The sequence below is a fragment of the Paroedura picta genome, chromosome 3 (assembly GCF_049243985.1).
Source record: "Paroedura picta isolate Pp20150507F chromosome 3, Ppicta_v3.0, whole genome shotgun sequence".
In the NCBI taxonomy this organism is placed as follows: Eukaryota; Metazoa; Chordata; class Lepidosauria; order Squamata; family Gekkonidae; genus Paroedura; species Paroedura picta.
The window spans coordinates 39085658-39103202 of NC_135371.1; the positions used below are offsets into that span (position 1 = coordinate 39085658).

Below are 17545 nucleotides of genomic sequence, written 5' to 3' on the forward strand. Positions count from 1 at the left end.
GGATTCAAAATGGTGTCAAAAACCAGGCCCAGGCTCCAGATCCACACTCTTGTTGGCATAGCAACAGAACACTAGAGAACTCGACAAGCCAATCAGATACTTCTTCATAGCTTTATCTAGTGTGTTGTGCCGTTGTCAGCATATCTAAGTTCAGTGAGGTTAGCTCCAACTGGCCGTCTAGATCATGGTATATTAAGAGCCAGAAGAGAATATCTGGGAAGACTGACAGCACAGTACTGCTGAATATGATGGGAATTTTCAAGTTATGGACATTTGTTCCTACAGCTTCACTAATTTAATAGGTAATATAATGACAGACTCACTAATTTACTAATTTTTGTCTTGATTTTGGTACAAGAAGAAAGAAATACTTTGCATACAGACAAGTAAGACTCTTCCTATGTCTCCCAAGCATGCTAAAAAAAGAGGCAAGTGTGACTGGTTACAACCTTGCCCTCAGAGCAAGGCAAAACATGTTAATGGCATCTCTGGGGATCAGCTAACAAAATTAACTAGTACACCCACTCCCACAAAGGTTGCACCTCTCCTGCCTGCATATCATGGGGCAACTTATGCAGCAACCTCCTCAGGAAGAAACAACCGTTTCTCTTTGTGGGCAAATACGGTTGCCTTCTGCAAGGCTGACCACTGCCAGGGGAAACAGTGAGTTAACGTAACATGTCTCCTGAAAGTTTACCTTCCAGGCTAGATTTAAGGGAGTGTGGAAAATCCAGTTCCCCATCTGGTTCTGTCCCAAATGAGACAGTGAAGAAAGAGGTGTTGCAAGCAACCACACTCCAAGCCCACAAAATTACTGTTACAAAGTCAGATGGAGACATTTCCCACTACAATGGTGCTAGATATGGGCTCATAGTTTAGTCCTAGATTGGAGGTGTTCAACCAAGACTTTCCCTATGCATCCAGCAGAATGAGAGGATGCTGAAGTGACAGAATGCCCATCAGAACCCAGTGCCATGGGTACTGCAGGCTTAAAAGGACTGATCTCAAACCACCAAGTCACAAGTCCAAGCTGGGGGTGGGGGATGGGGGTGGCCTATTGCAAGGTCTGTTCAAGAAAATGGGAAGGGAACACCAAGAAACCCACAACCTCTTGAAACTGAGAAGACTAGTTTGAAACTGACAAGAGCATCACAAAAGCCTATAGAAGCCCCAAGACACAAAAACAAACAATCCGGGGGAACCTTAAAAGTTGAATCCCGATCTTCCCAGAAGACCCCACATTTATCTGGGATTTTTTTCACAAGGAGGTTTCAAAAAAATCTTGGATATTCTTGGGAATGTGAAATATACCTGGAAATTATCTATAAGGTATTTCTGTGTATCATTTCTGCTCAGGTATATCTGAATGTACACTCCTACTACACCAGATAAAGAAACTAAAGGTAAAGGTAAAGGTATCCCCTGTGCCAGCACAGAGTAATGTCTGACCCTTGGGGTGATGCCCTCTAGCATTTTCATGGCAGACTCAATACGGGGTAGTTTGCTAGTGCCTTCCCCAGTCACTACCGTTTACTCCCCAGCAAGCTGGGTACTCATTCTACCGACCTCGGAAGGATGGAAGGCTGAGTCAACCTTGAGCCGGCTGCTGGGATTGAACTCCCAACCTCATAGGCAGAGCTTTTAGACTGCATATCTGCTGCCTTACCACTCTGTGCCAGAAGAGGCTCAATAAAGGAACTACCTTTCCCTAAATATCTCTATGTCAATTATTTCCCTGAAAATTAATACTGCATTCAAAGAGACAGGCTTTAAGAACCCTTCTCCCTGTGATACTACCATTTTTTCTAATTCATAGGGATGACTTGAGGGAACATTAAAAATGTGACACTGTACACGCAGTATGGTGGGGTACATTGTCCGACCTTGTTCAATGTGTGTATAGATCAGGCCCTACGTGAAGACTTTGTGGGTCGCATTAGACCAAGGTCTCTTAGTACGAAATGAGAATTATATCCTTCAAATCCAGCCTTGGCCTCAAATCTCAGAGTGCATCTAGTTCCATTCAACAGAATTTTTGTAAACTAAACAACAATGTTCATGTGACATCCATATATGGAGCTGTCTTATACAGAACAAGACTATGGGTCAGCACTGTTCACTCTTGCTAACAGCAGCTCTCCAAGGTATCTCTCTTTCCAAGTCTTGCTGTGAGTTCCTTTAATTAGAGATGCTAGGAATGAATCTGAGACATTTTGCACGCAAACCGTGTTGTCTACTGCTAAGATATAGGCCTTTTTAAAACCAGGTAGGACACGTGGGTCAAATAACTGAAGTAGATGACCTAGTCCTGCACAGCTTTCATCACACAAGGAACAGACTAGCTGGATTTCACACTGGCAAGACACTCTGAATAGCTGCCACTATTTCACTCTCAGCATGATCCAGCCAAATGTTAGATCTTCCAATTCCACTTTTGTTGTTGTTGTTGTTATGTGCGAAGTCGTGTCCGACCCATCGCGACCCCATGGACAATGATCCTCCAGGCCTTCCTGTCCTCTACCATTCCCCAGAGTCTATTTAAGTTTGCACCTACTGCTTCAGTGACTCCATCCAGCCACCTCATTCTCTGTCGTCCCTTTCTTCTTTTGCCCTCGATTGCTCCCAGCATTAGGCTCTTCTCCAGGGAGTCCTTCCTTCTCATGAGGTGGCCAAAATATTTGAGTTTCATCTTCAGGATCTGGCCTTCTAAAGAGCAGTCAGGGCTGATCTCCTCTAGGACTGACCGGTTTGTTCGCCTTGCAGTCCAAGGGACTCGCAAGAGTCTTCTCCAGCACCAGAGTTCAAAAGCCTCAATTCTTTGACGCTCGGCCTTCCTTATGGTCCAACTTTCGCAGCCATACATTGCAACTGGGAAGACCATAGCCTTGACTAAACGCACTTTTGTTGGCAGGGTGATGTCTCTGCTTTTTAGGATGCTGTCTAGATTTGCCATAGCTTTCCTCCCCAGGAGCAAGCGTCTTTTAATTTCTTTGCTGCAGTCCCCATCTGCAGTGATCTTGGAGCCCAGGAAAATAAAATCTGTCACTATCTCCATTTCTTCCCCTTCTATTTGCCAGGAATTGAGAGGGCCGGATGCCATGATCTTTGTTTTCTTGATGTTGAGTTTCAAGCCAACTTTTGCACTCTCCTCCTTCACCCGCATCAACAGGCTCTTTAGTTCCTCTTCACTTTCTGCCATTAGAGTGGTATCATCTGCATATCTGAGGTTGTTGATATTTCTCCCTGCAATCTTGATCCCAATTTGTGACTCCTCTAATCCCGCATTTCTCATGATGTGCTCTGCATACAAGTTAAATAGGCAAGGCGACAGTATACAGCCTTGCCGAACTCCTTTCTCAATTTTGAACCAGTCAGTGATTCCATGTTCAGTTCTCACTGTTGCTTCTTGACCTGCATATAAATTTCTCAAGAGACAAATAAGATGCTCTGGTATTCCCATCTCTTTAAGAACTTGCCACAATTTGTTGTGTTCCACACAATCAAAGGCTTTAGCATAGTCAATGAAGCAGAAGTAGACGTTCTTCTGGTACTCCCTAGCTTTCTCCATGATCCAGCGTATGTTGGCAATTTGATCTCTAGTTCCTCTGCCTCTTCGAAATCCTGCCTGTACTTCTGGAAGTTCTCGGTCCACATATTGCTGGAGCCTAGCTTGTAGGATTTTGAGCATAACTTTGCTAGCATGAGAAATGAGTGCAATGGTGCGGTAGTTTGAACATTCTTTGGCATTGCCCTTCTTTGGGATTGGAATGTAAACTGACCTTTTCCAATCCTGTGGCCATTGTTGAGTTTTCCAAATTTGCTGGCATATTGAATGTAGCACTTTTACTGCATCGTCCTTTAAGATTTTGAATAGTTCAACTGGAATGCTGTCACCACCACTAGCTTTATTGTTACTCAGACTTCCTAAGGCCCATTTGACTTCACATTCCAGGATGTCTGGCTCCAGGTCAGTAACTACCCCATTGTGGTCATCAGGGATGTTAAGCTCGCTCTTGTATAGTTCTTCTGTATAATTTTGCCACCTTTGTTTAATCTCTTCTGCTTCTGTGAGGTCCCTACCATTTTGGTCCCTTATCATACCCATCTTTGCATGAAACGTTCTCGTCATATCTCCAATTTTCTTGAAAAGATCTCTGGTCCTCCCGATTCTATTGTTTTCTTCTATTTGTTTGCACTGTTCATTTAAGAAGGCATTCTTATCTCTTCTAGCTTTTCTCTGGAATTCTGCATTCAGTTGGGTGTATCTTTCTCTTTCTCCCTTGCCTTTCACTTCCCTTCTCTCCTTAGCTATTTGTAAAGCTTCCTCAGACAGCCATTTTGATTTCTTGCATTTCTTTTTCTTTGGGATGGTTTTAGTTGCTACCTCTTGTACAATGTTGCGAACCTCCGTCCATAGTTCTTCAGGCACTCTGTCCATCAGATCTAATTCCTTAAATCTATTTGTCACCTCCACTGTGTATTCGTCGGGGATATGATTTAGTTCATACCTGAGTGGCCTAGTGCTTTTCCCTACTTTCTTCAATTTAAGCCTAAATTTTGCAATAAGAAGCTCATGATCTGAACCACAATCAGCTCCTGGTCTTGTTTTTATTGACTGGATAGAACTTTTCCATCTTTGGCTGCAGAGCACATAGTCAATCTGATTTCTGTGTTGACCGTCTGGTGATGTCCATGTGTAAAGTCGTCTCTTGGGTTGCTGGAAAAGAGTGTTTGCTATGACCATTGTATTCTCTTGACAAAATTCTACCAACCTGTGCCCTGCTTCATTTTGTACTCCAAGGCCAAACTTGCCTGTTATCCCGGTTATCTTTTGGCTTCCTACTTTAGCATTCCAATCCCCCATGATGATAAGCACATCATTTTTGGGCGTTGCTTCTAGAAGGTGTTGTAGGGCTTCATAGAACTGATCAACTTCATCCTCTTCAGCAGCAGTGGTTGGGGCGTAGACCTGGATCACTGTGATGTTGAATGGTTTGCCTTGGATTCGAACTGAGATCATTCTGTCATTTTGGGGATTGTATCCCAAGACTGCTTTTCCTACTCTCTTATTGATTATGAAGGCTACTCCATTTCTTCTGCGAGATTCTTGTCCACAGTAGTATACCTGATGGTCATCTGAATTAAATTCACCCATTCCTGTCCATTTAAGTTCACTGATTCCTAAAATGTCGATGTTCAGTCTTGTCATTTCTTGTTTAACCACGTCCAGCTTGCCTTGATTCATGGATCTGACGTTCCAGGTTCCTATGGAATAAAACTCTTTACAGCATCGGACTGTCTTTTCGCCACCAGTTACTTCCACAACTGAGCGTCCTTTCGGCTTTGGCCCAGCCGCTTCATTCATTCTGGCACTACTCGTACTAGCCGTCTGCTCATCCCCAGTAGCATATTGGACACCTTCCGACCTGAGGGGCTCATCTTCCAGCGTCATATCGTTATGCCTATTGGAACTGTCCATAGAGTTTTCATGGCAAAGATACTGGAGTGGTTTGCCATTTCCTTCTCCAGTGGATCACCTTTTGTCAGAGCTCTCAGCTATGACCTGTCCGTCTTGGGTGGCCCTGCACGGCATAGCTCATAGCTTCACTGAACTACGCAAGCCCCCTTGCCACAACAAGGCAGCGATCCTTGAAGGGGGTCCAATTCCACTAATGTGCCTTAAAACCAGTGTGACTTACAGCCGTATGGAAGGGTGGTATAAAAATCTAAATAAATAAATAAAAGCACATAAATGCAGTTGGATCAGGCAGCAAAAAGTATTTTTGTCCAGAAAGAAAGGTACCTAAGGCTTAACTGACATGAGGCACATGGGTGGAAGGGGTGGAAGGAGTAGAAGGGGCAGCAGAGGGGAGCCAAGCTGCTGGCAATGGAGGCAGCCCAACTCAGGTCCTGCCCTGAGCACCTGTGCAGTGTGCTCCTCACCCCCAGCTAGTCATAGAACCAGAAGATAGCCAGACCTGCTTCCCACGTTGACATCATGCCATAGTTGAATTAGACTGCCTTACTAGATTTTTCTAGAGAGCCTCTTGTGGCGCAGAGTGGTAAGGCAGCGGACATGCAGTCTGAAAGCTCTGCCCATGAGGCTGGGAGTTCAATCCCAGCAGCCGGCTCAAGGTTGACTCAGCCTTCCATCCTTCCGAGGTCGGTAAAATGAGTACCCAGCTTGCTGGGGGGTAAACGGTAATGACTGGGGAAGGCACTGGCAAACCACCCCGTATTGAGTCTGCCATGAAAACGCTGGAGGGCGTCACCCCAAGGGTCAGATATGACTCGGTGCTTTACCTACCTACTAGATTTTTCTAAAACAGCCATTGTAAAAACTTCTGTTAAAATGCCTCTAAAGGCATTCTGTGTACCAAACAATTTATACCTAAAACAAGACAGCTATCAAAGGTTTTCTGAAAAAAAGATTCATATAGAATAAAGTAGATGTCAAGTATTTCTCCTCTTGCCTCTGTGCAAAGGGGGGTAGCTAAGACACAAGGCTTCCAGCTGACGACACTTGTAAAATGAGATGCATCGAACAATGACACTTTTAAAGATTTACTCTCTAACAGGAAGCTGGTCTCCTTAATTCTGCCTACGTGGCCAGTAATAGAACCATATCAGTTGATTAGTATTTGCAGATGAAGAGATTTCTGATCTCTAAAATCCCTAATTCAGGCTGGCAAATTTGAAGAAATGACAGTAGACTTGTGAAAGGGCAGCATGGAGCACGAGGTTCCAATTAATCCCGAGCATCTTTTGATGCGCTATGCTCCAATGGTGCCCAAAAGATTACAAACTGTTGCTGTGAATATGGGCCCAGCAGTCAGAATGATCTCTGCTAAATACCAGAAACAAGACCCCTCCCTTAGAGTACAGTTGTAGTTTAATTAAATTAAGAAAATATATGTTCTGACTAGACTAACTTCTTTACAGAAGAACACAGTAGAGTACAATACAATAAACCTTTACTGGCATACAAAACATTACATGAGGTTTAACAGAAGAACACAGATGTCAAAGACAGCTGATGCACCCAATTTCACTGTGGATGGAAGGTGGAGGGCTATGAAAACTTCCCACTCCTCCTTTTGCTTAGTGTTGCTGTTACGAGAAAATTTAAGATCCTGAGGTTGCTTACATTGGAAATGTGATTGAGGCTACTCAGTGCACTTTCATGGCATGATTTGAACTTCGGTCGCCCAGATACTGATCTGATATTTTCAACCACACCACCATACTGGTCTACTAGTGGATGAGATATTGAGTTGCTGGAGTTCCTTAAATTGTCCAAAAGCAGAGGTCATATTTTCCCTAGCTAGTAAAGAAAAGCCACCTCTTCTTACACAGCACCCATCTCCTGGAGGCAGGAATCCTTCCATCTGTTGATCACTGGGGCGTGGGAATTACGCTGGTAGCCCCTGGGGTGCTGTAGCAAGCAAGCCTGATGCTGTCAAGTCTCAGAAGATAATCAGGGTCAGCCCTGGCTACCACTTGGAAGGGCATCCAAAGAATACCAGGGTCGTGATTTGGGGGTAGGCAATGGCAAACCGCCTCTGAACATCTCTTGCCTGCAACCAAGCAGTCTTAGGATCTCCTAGCTATATTACACATGGGCCATACAATCCTTATCCATTGTTGTTCCTCTATATATTTCTGAAACAGCCTAGGGGGTGGGATGGATCTGGCTGTCCAAATTGGAATAGGGCCAATCTGGGTGCAGCCAGCTTTGTCCTGATTGGCCCTGCCCCTGCGGCTCCCGCCCTCTGGCCCTGGACTCTAGCCTCTTTGCTCTCAGATGCCTCAGTGCCTGGAGTCAGCAGCAGGTGAGAGAGCCTCGGGCAAAGGGTCATGGTGGACAGCTTGCTAACGAGGGCCTCCTGGCCTGCTAGGCTGGGTCTTATAACGAGGGCCTCCCGGCCTGCTGACTGCCTGCTAAGGAGCTCTGTCCCTGCTAATGAGCTGCCCAGCCCCTGCCCGGCCCACTTGATCTGGCTGCGAGCTGCAGCCCAAAGCCACCTTCAGCTGCCTGGCCAGGGACCAGTGGAGGGGACCCTTTCAGGGCCTGTTCTTAGGAACGGGCTTTGAAGCTAGTATATAATAATGTGGTCCAGCAGTCCAAACTGATGATCTTGCTAATTTGCTCAATAGTTTGCGGCCAGAGTCTAGTCCATAGAAAAATTAAGAAGGCTATGCTGATTCTATATATATCCTAGAAAATATGTAACTGGATTTCCTATCAATCTAAACAGGTTTATGAAGTGCCCAGACATGTCCTGTTGCAATAACACAAGTCTGCATTTTTGGCTTTCATCCACCCGCTACTGGCAACTAATTTGATCCCGTGGGGTCAAGGGGAAATGCCACTTCCTGCCATGCAGGCTTGATCAAGGGATTTCTCAGCAAAAGGCGACAGGAGGCTACAAGAGCTGACCTCCTCAGACTTCCATAATTTTTCCTGCACAGGGTTGTGAAGCAGCAGGAATACCACAGCGACAGAACTGTATGAAGAAATCAGTCTGAGATTGACAAATGTTAAACTACTGTGAGTAATGAAAAGAGCATGGCTACGGTAAAAAACTTTGCTCTTTAACACATGCAGTTGGCACTCCCATGCTAAACCTGTCATAAGTTAGAACCTTCTACCTATAAGCTGGACACATTGGATGATTTCACACATGCTGAATACTGCCGTTTCAATCCGCTTGAGTGACTGTTCACGAGTGGATTGAAAGCATATTTAGCGTATGTGAAAATGCCCATTTGCTTGTACATACACAGACAATTCCATGCAAAATGGAGGGTGTGTAGCTGAAAGCATGATTTCTGAAAGGGCAGAAGGACAAACTAACTGACAGGTTCAAGTGGGTAACTATCTGAAGCAGCAGAACAAATTTAGAGCCCAGCGGCACCTATAAAACCAACACAGTTTTATTCAAGGTGTATGACCTTTTGTGTGCATGTACACTTCCTCAGATACAATGTCATGGAAAGAAAGTAACCAGTTCAAACTTACAGGTAGAGTGTGAGAGTTTAAATCAACAAACAGCACCATGAAAATGGTTAACAGATTCCAGAGCTAAACAGGAAGAAACAGCAATTTCGATTTGTTTGTGTTCACGGGTAACATTTGGCGTACAATAAATATGTCCAACATTAAGAGAATAACCATTAGTGGCTCCTAATATTACTAAAGAGCCACTATGGGCGGAGCACTGTCCAGGACACGTCTGGTGTCCAGCCTGTGCTTCTGCCTGTACCAGCCAATCCGGGCATGGCCAGCAAAGCTGGCCATGCTCAGATTGGGCTAGCCTCTGGAGTGCCCGCCTCCAGAAGCTAGCCGGGAGGCGCTCGTGCAGCCTCACGCCCAGATGCTGGCTTGCCACCAAGGAGGGTGTTTCCTCAGCTGCTGATTGACCTGGCCGCCAGCACACATGGCAAGCTGAACAGCAGCGGGGCCACTGGCCCCGTCACCAATGTCCGCGGCAGCCCAGCTGGCTGTGGAGTGATCGCCCAGCCACACACCAGTACTAGCCACTTAGGCGTGGCACAGCACGGTGACTGGCTCCAGGGCCGTTGGCCCCACAGCCAGCAGGAGCACCAGGTAAGGTGGCGGCGGCGCCATCATGAAAGGCCCGCTGCTAGTGCCCGTTGTATTCCTGGGTGCAACAGGCTTTCAGTCAAGTTAAGAGAATAATGGCAAAATAGATAATCTGTTGCAGACAGCAGTTAGCGGAGACCTTGCCCTTCCGCCCCTGACAAAGTAACTGACAAAGAATCTTAAAAAATACCTTAACTAGTGTTACGTATATGGTGCTGGTTGGTGGGTCATTAGGGCTCCAATCAGAAAGGGAATCTCTGGCAGTGCATTAGAGGGGCACAAAGATACCAGGTGAGGAGCAGAGATGAGGTCAACATTCATAAGGTGTAGAGCAGGCAGGAGCTTTAGGGAATTCTTTGACTTTGGAAAGCATGTCCATGAACTACAATTACCAGCAGCCCCTGCCAACTGGCCATGCTGGCATGGTAATGGTAATGGTAATGCTGGCATGGTAATTGTAGTCCATGGACATCTGCAGAGCGGCAGTTTGGCCACCCCTCCTATAGAGGGTTATTCACCTATTCATGGCAAGGGGCTGGTTTAGTTTTATTTATTTAAAAAATATATAGCCCACTGTTTTAGGTCTACTTGAAGCAATAAACAAACGTACACCAAAGCTCTTAAGAAAACCTCTTAAGACACAACACAGAAACGGCCACGGTGCCATTAATTCATCTCAACATGGGCACACCAGACATTTTAGCCACAAGGCCTGTCAAAGAGCACAGCTTGCCAAGGCTCAGTGAAATAATAAAAGAGAGGGGAACACATTGGGCTTCTGCAGGCTATATGTTTCATCATGTCAGGACCACCAAGGTGAGGAGCTCCATACCTGAAAGACGATAGTTCTGCCTAGGCGCCAGGAGATGCTTGTCCAATGGTCTAAATGCTGATCTACCAGTTAGGAAATCCTTGTGGCCACTACAAAGACTTTACCAGATGCCTGTCTCAAAAACAGCCCTAAAAGACACGCCAGGACCATTATTCTATGGTTGCTTTATGGCTGCATGTCTGGTTACCAGCAAGAGGACATGACTTCAGCGAGGTCATCACTGTGCAAGCTGGAAGTGATGCAGTGACAAGGGTGATGTCCCTGTTTAAAACATTTTTTCTCCTGCTGCTGTTCTGAGGAGTGGTAGGCAACAGGAGGAGCAGGAGACCTTGGCAAGCGTACATGATTATTCCCATATTGCTGCTGCTGGGCCAAAACAGAGGGAAAGTAGCTTGCCCTGGGCCACCAAATGAGAGCATCTGAAAGCCTCTGAAATGTTGTGTGCAAGAAGCCAAAAAAGTCTCCCATTGCATAGGGAGGTCCCTGGCTTTATGGCCCTGGATAGGGAGGTCCCTGGATAGGGAGGTCCCTGGCTTTATGGCCATATCCAAGACACATTAATGCCAGGGATGCCAATTCTGAACCCAACTGAAAAGATGGTGTTTCCTGGCAGGGGCTTCCAAATGTTGGCTTCGGGGGAAGCTGACCCCAGGAAAAACATCCCGCTTGACACACAGGGTAAGAGTTAATGGCAGCTTTTCTACAGCAAGGCTTAGGCCTACCTTCCCAGAAGTACTGCAGTATTCCGTATAACCTTTGGTCTGCTTGGCCACAAGGGGGGGGAGGAGAGAAGGTATAATTATTACTCTTTTAGAAAAGATCACTGCAAATTTATTACTAGAAGCCTTTAAACTTTGCCCTGCATAGCAGCCAAGCCTTAGTGGTTTTCGTTTTCATTAAAAAAAAACATGATTCTAACGTCTGGTAGTCTGAGCACTTGCCAAACTTCTTGGCTTAGGTTAGAAATGATAGTAGCTTTCACAAAGGCTTGCTGCATCCAAAATAAGTCATAATCCAGAAACTGAATGTTTGCTTTACAGTCACATTTCCTAGAATCAAATTACTACAACTCGTCTCTATGGAAATCTGTGTGTTGCCCTGAGTTGCAGAGAAGGGCTGCAAATAAGTGAAATTAACATTAATACTACTACTAATAATAATAATGTATCTGAACTTCAGCCTGAACTACTAATGCTGTAGCTGAAAGCATGGGGTAAATGGTGGGCTAAAAGTAGGGATGCCAGCCCCTGGTACTACAGCTCATCTGAAGACTAGTTAGCAGTTCCCCTCGAGAAAATGAATGCTTTGGAGGGTAAACTCTGTGGCATTGAATTCCACTGAGGTTCCTGTCCTCCCCATGCTCCATCCCCAAATCTCCAGGAGTTTCCTAGCCTGGATCTGGCAGCACTAAGCCCCCATCCCTTGCTGATAGCCAGGGGGACCTGGCAACTCTAGCTGGAAGTCTAAACTGTTCACGTGAGCCTAGGAGATGTCACACGGTTAATCACAGATTCAGCAGGAACAGGGGGACGACGACCATTTTTTGATGCAGCTTTTCCCAGGCTACTTCTGCACCGCCTGTTTGCATGTGGGGCTAAGTCCTGATTCCTGACGGAATCATGCCCAGTCCAGGGCAATCTCAGGCTTCACCTGACCCAGGCCCTTGGTTGCCTCACTTGGTTGACCCAGGCCCTTTTTTGCCCCAGGTGAGAACGGGGCATATGTCGAGCCTGGGCCACCTGGAAGTAGAAAATCTGGGCTATCCCCAGTCAGGACATTGCCCCCCCCCCAGGATCACTTCCAGCATCAAATTCGTCCACAACTTCCCACAGGTTTTTTTTTTAAAGGTAGAAATTGCCTCACAACACAATTCCAGTATAGCAAGATCCTCCCCTCCCAGATCCCTTTCGTTGCACTTGGGTCAGCGAGGAGGTGCCTGGTGCTGGGGACATCTGGGGAGATCTGCAGCTGGACGCCGGGGGGGGGGGGGGGAGACTCCCAGCAGGGAGGGCTGCAAAGTCACAGCCTCAGTTGGAGAAGTCTGGTTGGCACAAGATTCTGTGAAAGCAGGACAGGGAGGAAACTTCGGCTTCAAAAATACAAATCTCTGAAGGGGGTGCAATTTTGTTACACTGGAATCGCGTTGTTACATGATTCCAGTCTTAAAAACAACAACAACAACAACTAAAATGGAATTTCAGCCTTGGGAGGGGTGGGGTTCTCAAATGCAACAAAATGCTGCTGGAAGGTGATTGGTAGTTTTCGCCACATCACAATGATTGATGCGTAAAACAAATGGTGGGAAGTTTTGACTTCCTGTCCCTCTGCTCTCCTGTGTGTACACAACTCCTGGGGGGGGGGGGAGTGAGGCAAGGGCTTCCCATGTGGCAGTGGGAAGAATCAGGGCCACTATCCCTGGGGACAAAAGCCAGGGGGCAGTGCAGCATAATGTCCTCCATGCAGTAGATGTCTCAGGGGATTTTAGTTGAAGCTGTTCTCCAGGGAGCAGAGACTGGACAAACAATGTGGCCCCAACAACATTCATATTTAGGTAGGTGAGGCCGAGAGAGCCCTGATATCACGGCTTGGTCAGAGCAGTTTTATCAGTGCTCTGACGAACCCAAGGTCACCCAGCTGGTTGCATGTGGGGGAGTGCAGAATCAACCTGGCATGCCAGATTAGAAGTCCACACTCTTAACCACTACACCAAACTGGCTCTCTATGTGTATTGTGTATTGTAGGTACTTTTATCAGGAACATGCAATTGGCTACACTCTACCAAATGTATACATGGTAGCAAACCGGCCAGAGCTGAAACAATTCTGCAGGTCCTATAAAATGGAGCTCTTCCACCAAGCCGAGGCCAATGAAAACAAAAACCAAAGACCCAGGGGCTCCCTCCCACTACCAGTGTGCACTCAGTATAATTTGGAAAATACTCCCAAAGTCTAGTAAATTTCAGCTACCACAGTTAATCATTACACAGATGCAGGATCTGTACAGTTATGCCTTTAATGTCAAAATGGTTATAAGTTGCAATTATATATATATGTGTTGTGGGTTCAAAAATGCTTATGCATTATGCCAAGAACTTGTATTGTATTGCTCTTTTTCTATTTTTCACTGTAAACCACCCTGCGCCAAAAGGGAGGGTGGTACATAAATATAAACAAACAAACTCAGGTTTCCTGCTGTGTGATATGGCCTTTAGTGATGAGAGGGGAAATGAAAAGAGAAAAGACAGTCCAAAAATCAACCAAGTGGCAGTCAGGGAAAGGGGTAAGGCACGAGCATAATATTTGCTACTTTTAGATGCTGGGATCAGAGCTATCTGGGTAGCGGGGATTTAGCATCACAACAGCTTTCTGAAAATCACAATGCCTTGGATGAAAATCATACAAAAATATACACAGGAGATGTCACATGTGGTTTCTGACGTATGAAAACCCCTAAAAGCTTTAGGTAGCCGATCCAGAGTTCCTTCCAAGGGCAAAAGTCCTATTCAACGAGACAAAGCGTGTCTCCCCTTGTCCCACATTCCTGTTCTGCTCAAACTGTTCCGCTCTTCTATTACCTTAAGTATAACCTGAAATGTGTGGCATGCCCGTATATAAATCGAAACATAAATAAATCAATGAGATATGCAAAAGACAGCCCTAGGGGAAACAAACAACCACCAGTTAGGAAGTTTTTGGAGTTTTTATCAGAGTAATTAACAGATCCTTGTTCACACAGGTTGATTCGTTGGCATTCCACTCTCTCCATGTATGAAGTACGGCTCTTCTAAGTTTACCACGGCTGCTATCAATCTTGCCTGTAGGGTTCAGGAAAAAGAAACCGCCACTCTGAACTCAAGTAATATTCTATTAAACAGTAATGCTATTATTCCCCGGGAGTTTGATAGCAGTAATAGCTTTAAACCAGGGACCTAAAAAGATTTGCCAGCTGGTTCCCATCACTCTCTTTCAAAAACTGGGAGGAAATCAATCAAAGGCTAAGGCAGTAGGTTTATTAGGCACACTGAGCGGGCAGAAGGCAAAGAAGCCCCAGAGCATTCTGGGGTACCTTAGAACATAGAGTTTCTGCTTTGGAGTCTCATGGCACCTTACAGACTAATTTTATTCTAGCACTAGCTTCGAAGCCCATTTAAAATAATGACCTCTCACCTGACTGGCTGGAATTCTCGTCAGTCCGGGTGAGGGGCCAATCAGAAAGTGATTGGCCCCAGACAGGGAAGGCAATTGTAAGCCGCTTTGAGATGCCTTTGGGTAGAGAAAAGCGGCATATGAGAACCAACTCACTGCCCTTCTCACATGGCAAAATTGGGGCACAATTAAAAAGCAGAACATTCACTTCTTTTTTGCCATCACGAGGAAGGGGCAAGATCTAGATCTTCTTCCTCAGGGGTCAAAATGTCTTGGGCCATCTACTGTTCATTGTCTGATGCTGTCAGCTCTCAGTTGGTCAGCGGGACTTTCTTCAAATGACTACAGAAAGGTTGGATTCAGTGGGCTTAAGTGCAGTTAACCCTAACTCTGTACTGGGCTGTGGATATGTTGATGGAAACTCCTTTAAACAAATCGAGAGAGTACCGGCATTGCAATGACCGTTTATGCACTGGAGGTTTCATGCCGGGCTGCAGGCTGGAGATTTAGTCGTGGAAGGTTGACCCACCTCTTCCTGCACCCACATGGGGGAGCATTTGGCCTGGTGCACCTCATCCACCTCCGATCTGTGCTCCTGACAGTGGGATGGGGCAGTGAAGTTCCCAGTGCATAAACGGTCAATGAATGGCAGTCGCAGAGACAAACCAGGCTATTAATACCAGGGAGGGAGTAATCCACAAGAACTGTAAATACTCAGTAACAAACGAGACTGACACAAACAGAAAAAAAGACACAATTGACAGACAAGATTACACATGGAGACTCTATCATCTAGCTCAGGAGTTCCCAACCTTTTTGAGTATGAGGACCTCTTTTTAACATCAAGATTTTTGTGGACTCCCCATTCAGCACTTTTCCAGTACCATGTTTTGTGATGTAGTGGCCAAAAATACAAATTGTATTACAAATGTGACTGTATCAAGGGCTTGCATATGTGCATGCTAGTCTTTCATGATGATCTCCTACCTACAATGGAATTTGACTTTTAAAAATCATCATTATCACTAATGCACACTAAGGTGAATGTTTTCAGCGTGTTATTCACCTACAACCCTGATGTCTGATGCGTCACCACCTCAAACCCCACCAGCATAATACGAAATTAGAACACTTTATCCTGATATACATTTCTTTGCACTTATATTTTTGTCAGCTATTCTGTTGCCTGCTCATCCAATCTGGAGAAGTCCCTTCAGAGCTCTGATAATCCCTTTGTGCCGGGATCGGCGATAGACAAATGGAATAATAATAAAAAATAAATTTTAAAATGGATGGAAAAAAAATGAATAGCGCCAGCTTCAACACAAATCCCTGGGTGATTCAAATTCTTATCTCCTTTCAATTTGAAAATTGTCTATTTGTTCCCACCTTCTGCTTCGTCTTGCCGTTTGATTTGCAGAGGGACCCTCACATACCCCAGGAGACTGATCCAACTGCTTGGAGACAGAACAAACAATATTCCAGAATCTCAGGCAGCTGAATGTGACATCATATAAACTGCAGCCAAACAGGGCTTCCCTGTTCATCAGTGATTAGGAACAGATCCCAAACCACAAACTCACATCCTTGGACATAAACCACAGCCTGATCGTAATACAAATGGGGAACCCAGGGCATAAAACACGGACAGAGAGACAGCTCTTTGGCAAGGTTCAGCATAAGTAGTGGGCTAGACAGGCATTATGAGGGCATGAGAGACTGTTGTCTACTGAATTTCATAAAATCATTTGCCATTTGCCTGTGTCAAAATTACTATTGAAATAAACCAATTTAAATGTTTAAGCAGATGTTGAAGTCTCCCATTTAAATCAGTGGGATTCAGAAGTGCTGGTCTGGATCTTCATCCGTCTTTGCTGGCAAGCTTGAAGTAGAGGCAGGTGGGAGAGTTCTGTGCATCTGTTAGTCTCTTTGTCCCCCACCATGTTATTGAAGTCTTACTCCCTTCATTTCCTGTTGTGTCTATGCAAAATATAAAAGGGGGAGGGAAGATGACAGAGCTAACATAAAGTTCAAAATTAGAACTTCAGGCAATAATCACAGCTGGTAGCTCTCCTGGAGGTGGAGATCCTGAAAGGAGGAGTCTAGGAGAGAGTTTTATTTTATATCTATTGCTTTTAAGGAAAACCACAGCTTTGAAAAGACCAACTGCATTTGGAGGCAGCTTTCCTTTCTCCTCAAGTGAAAATTACCATTTAACATGATGAAAAAGAGCCACAAGATGGAAATTCGGAAAGGACATAATAACTAGTTGCCTTTCCCTAGGGGATCCCCCCCTTCCCAATCAGAAGCACATATCACAAGTGCATTGAGTCACCATTTTCTGTTCAGCTACAATAAATGCAGTCGAGAGCCTTCTAAAGTAGATCACAATTGAAACAGTTTCACACATGAAGCTAACCAACATCTTTGGACCTTTCTCATGTTTAGCTGTGCCACAGAAGAATATGGTTCATAAGGGCCAGGATACAGACGAGGACTGTGCTACAGTTAGTGTTACAGTCACACAGCTCTAATACTTTTATTCTTAGGTGTGGAAACACCTTTCAGGGATCAATTGGATGGCTGGGCTAGCCAAATCACATCTGGTCTCAGAAGCTAAGCAGGATCAGCCCTGGGTAGTACTGAGGTCTGATTCTGCACTTACTTTGTTTTTTGCATTGTGGATCCTGCTGAATTCAGATCAATTTGAACTCGGGTCTTCCTCTATCCCCCCCTCAATTGAAACAGAAATCACTTAATTAGGAAAGCTCAGAGTGGGGAGGGGAGCCAAGCGCAGCAGGAGACTCTTTGTTTTCTTGAACGGGGGCAGGGGGAGGATTGGAGACATCAGAGGGGAGAGGAGATATATCTAGGAGGCAAATCTCTGCTGAGAGAAGTTAGGGCTTCTGGAGCACAGCCACTTTAAGATAGGCCTTGTAACTGGGAACCAGGAAGTCTTTG

At 45.3% G+C, this 17545-nt stretch overlaps 1 protein-coding gene and 1 long non-coding RNA gene across 4 annotated transcripts in view; one reads left to right on the forward strand and one right to left on the reverse strand.

The window, feature by feature from the left end:
* Positions 1–17545, reverse strand: part of CHST13 (carbohydrate sulfotransferase 13) — a 58911-nt gene that overhangs the window by 14671 nt on the left and 26695 nt on the right. Inside the window, exon 1 of one of the 3 annotated variants that reach the window (XM_077325368.1) lies at positions 15974–16021. The exons of the other annotated variants lie outside the window; for them this stretch is intronic. The gene's annotated coding sequence lies outside the window, so the exon portion shown is untranslated. Of the gene's footprint in view, positions 1–15973; positions 16022–17545 lie in introns of those variants that run through there. 3 annotated transcript variants of the gene reach the window in all.
* Positions 114–16070, forward strand: LOC143831864 (uncharacterized). The gene is made up of 5 exons (XR_013228999.1): positions 114–302; positions 8259–8551; positions 11053–11117; positions 14175–14294; positions 16005–16070. It is a non-coding gene; the product is annotated as an uncharacterized LOC143831864 (long non-coding RNA).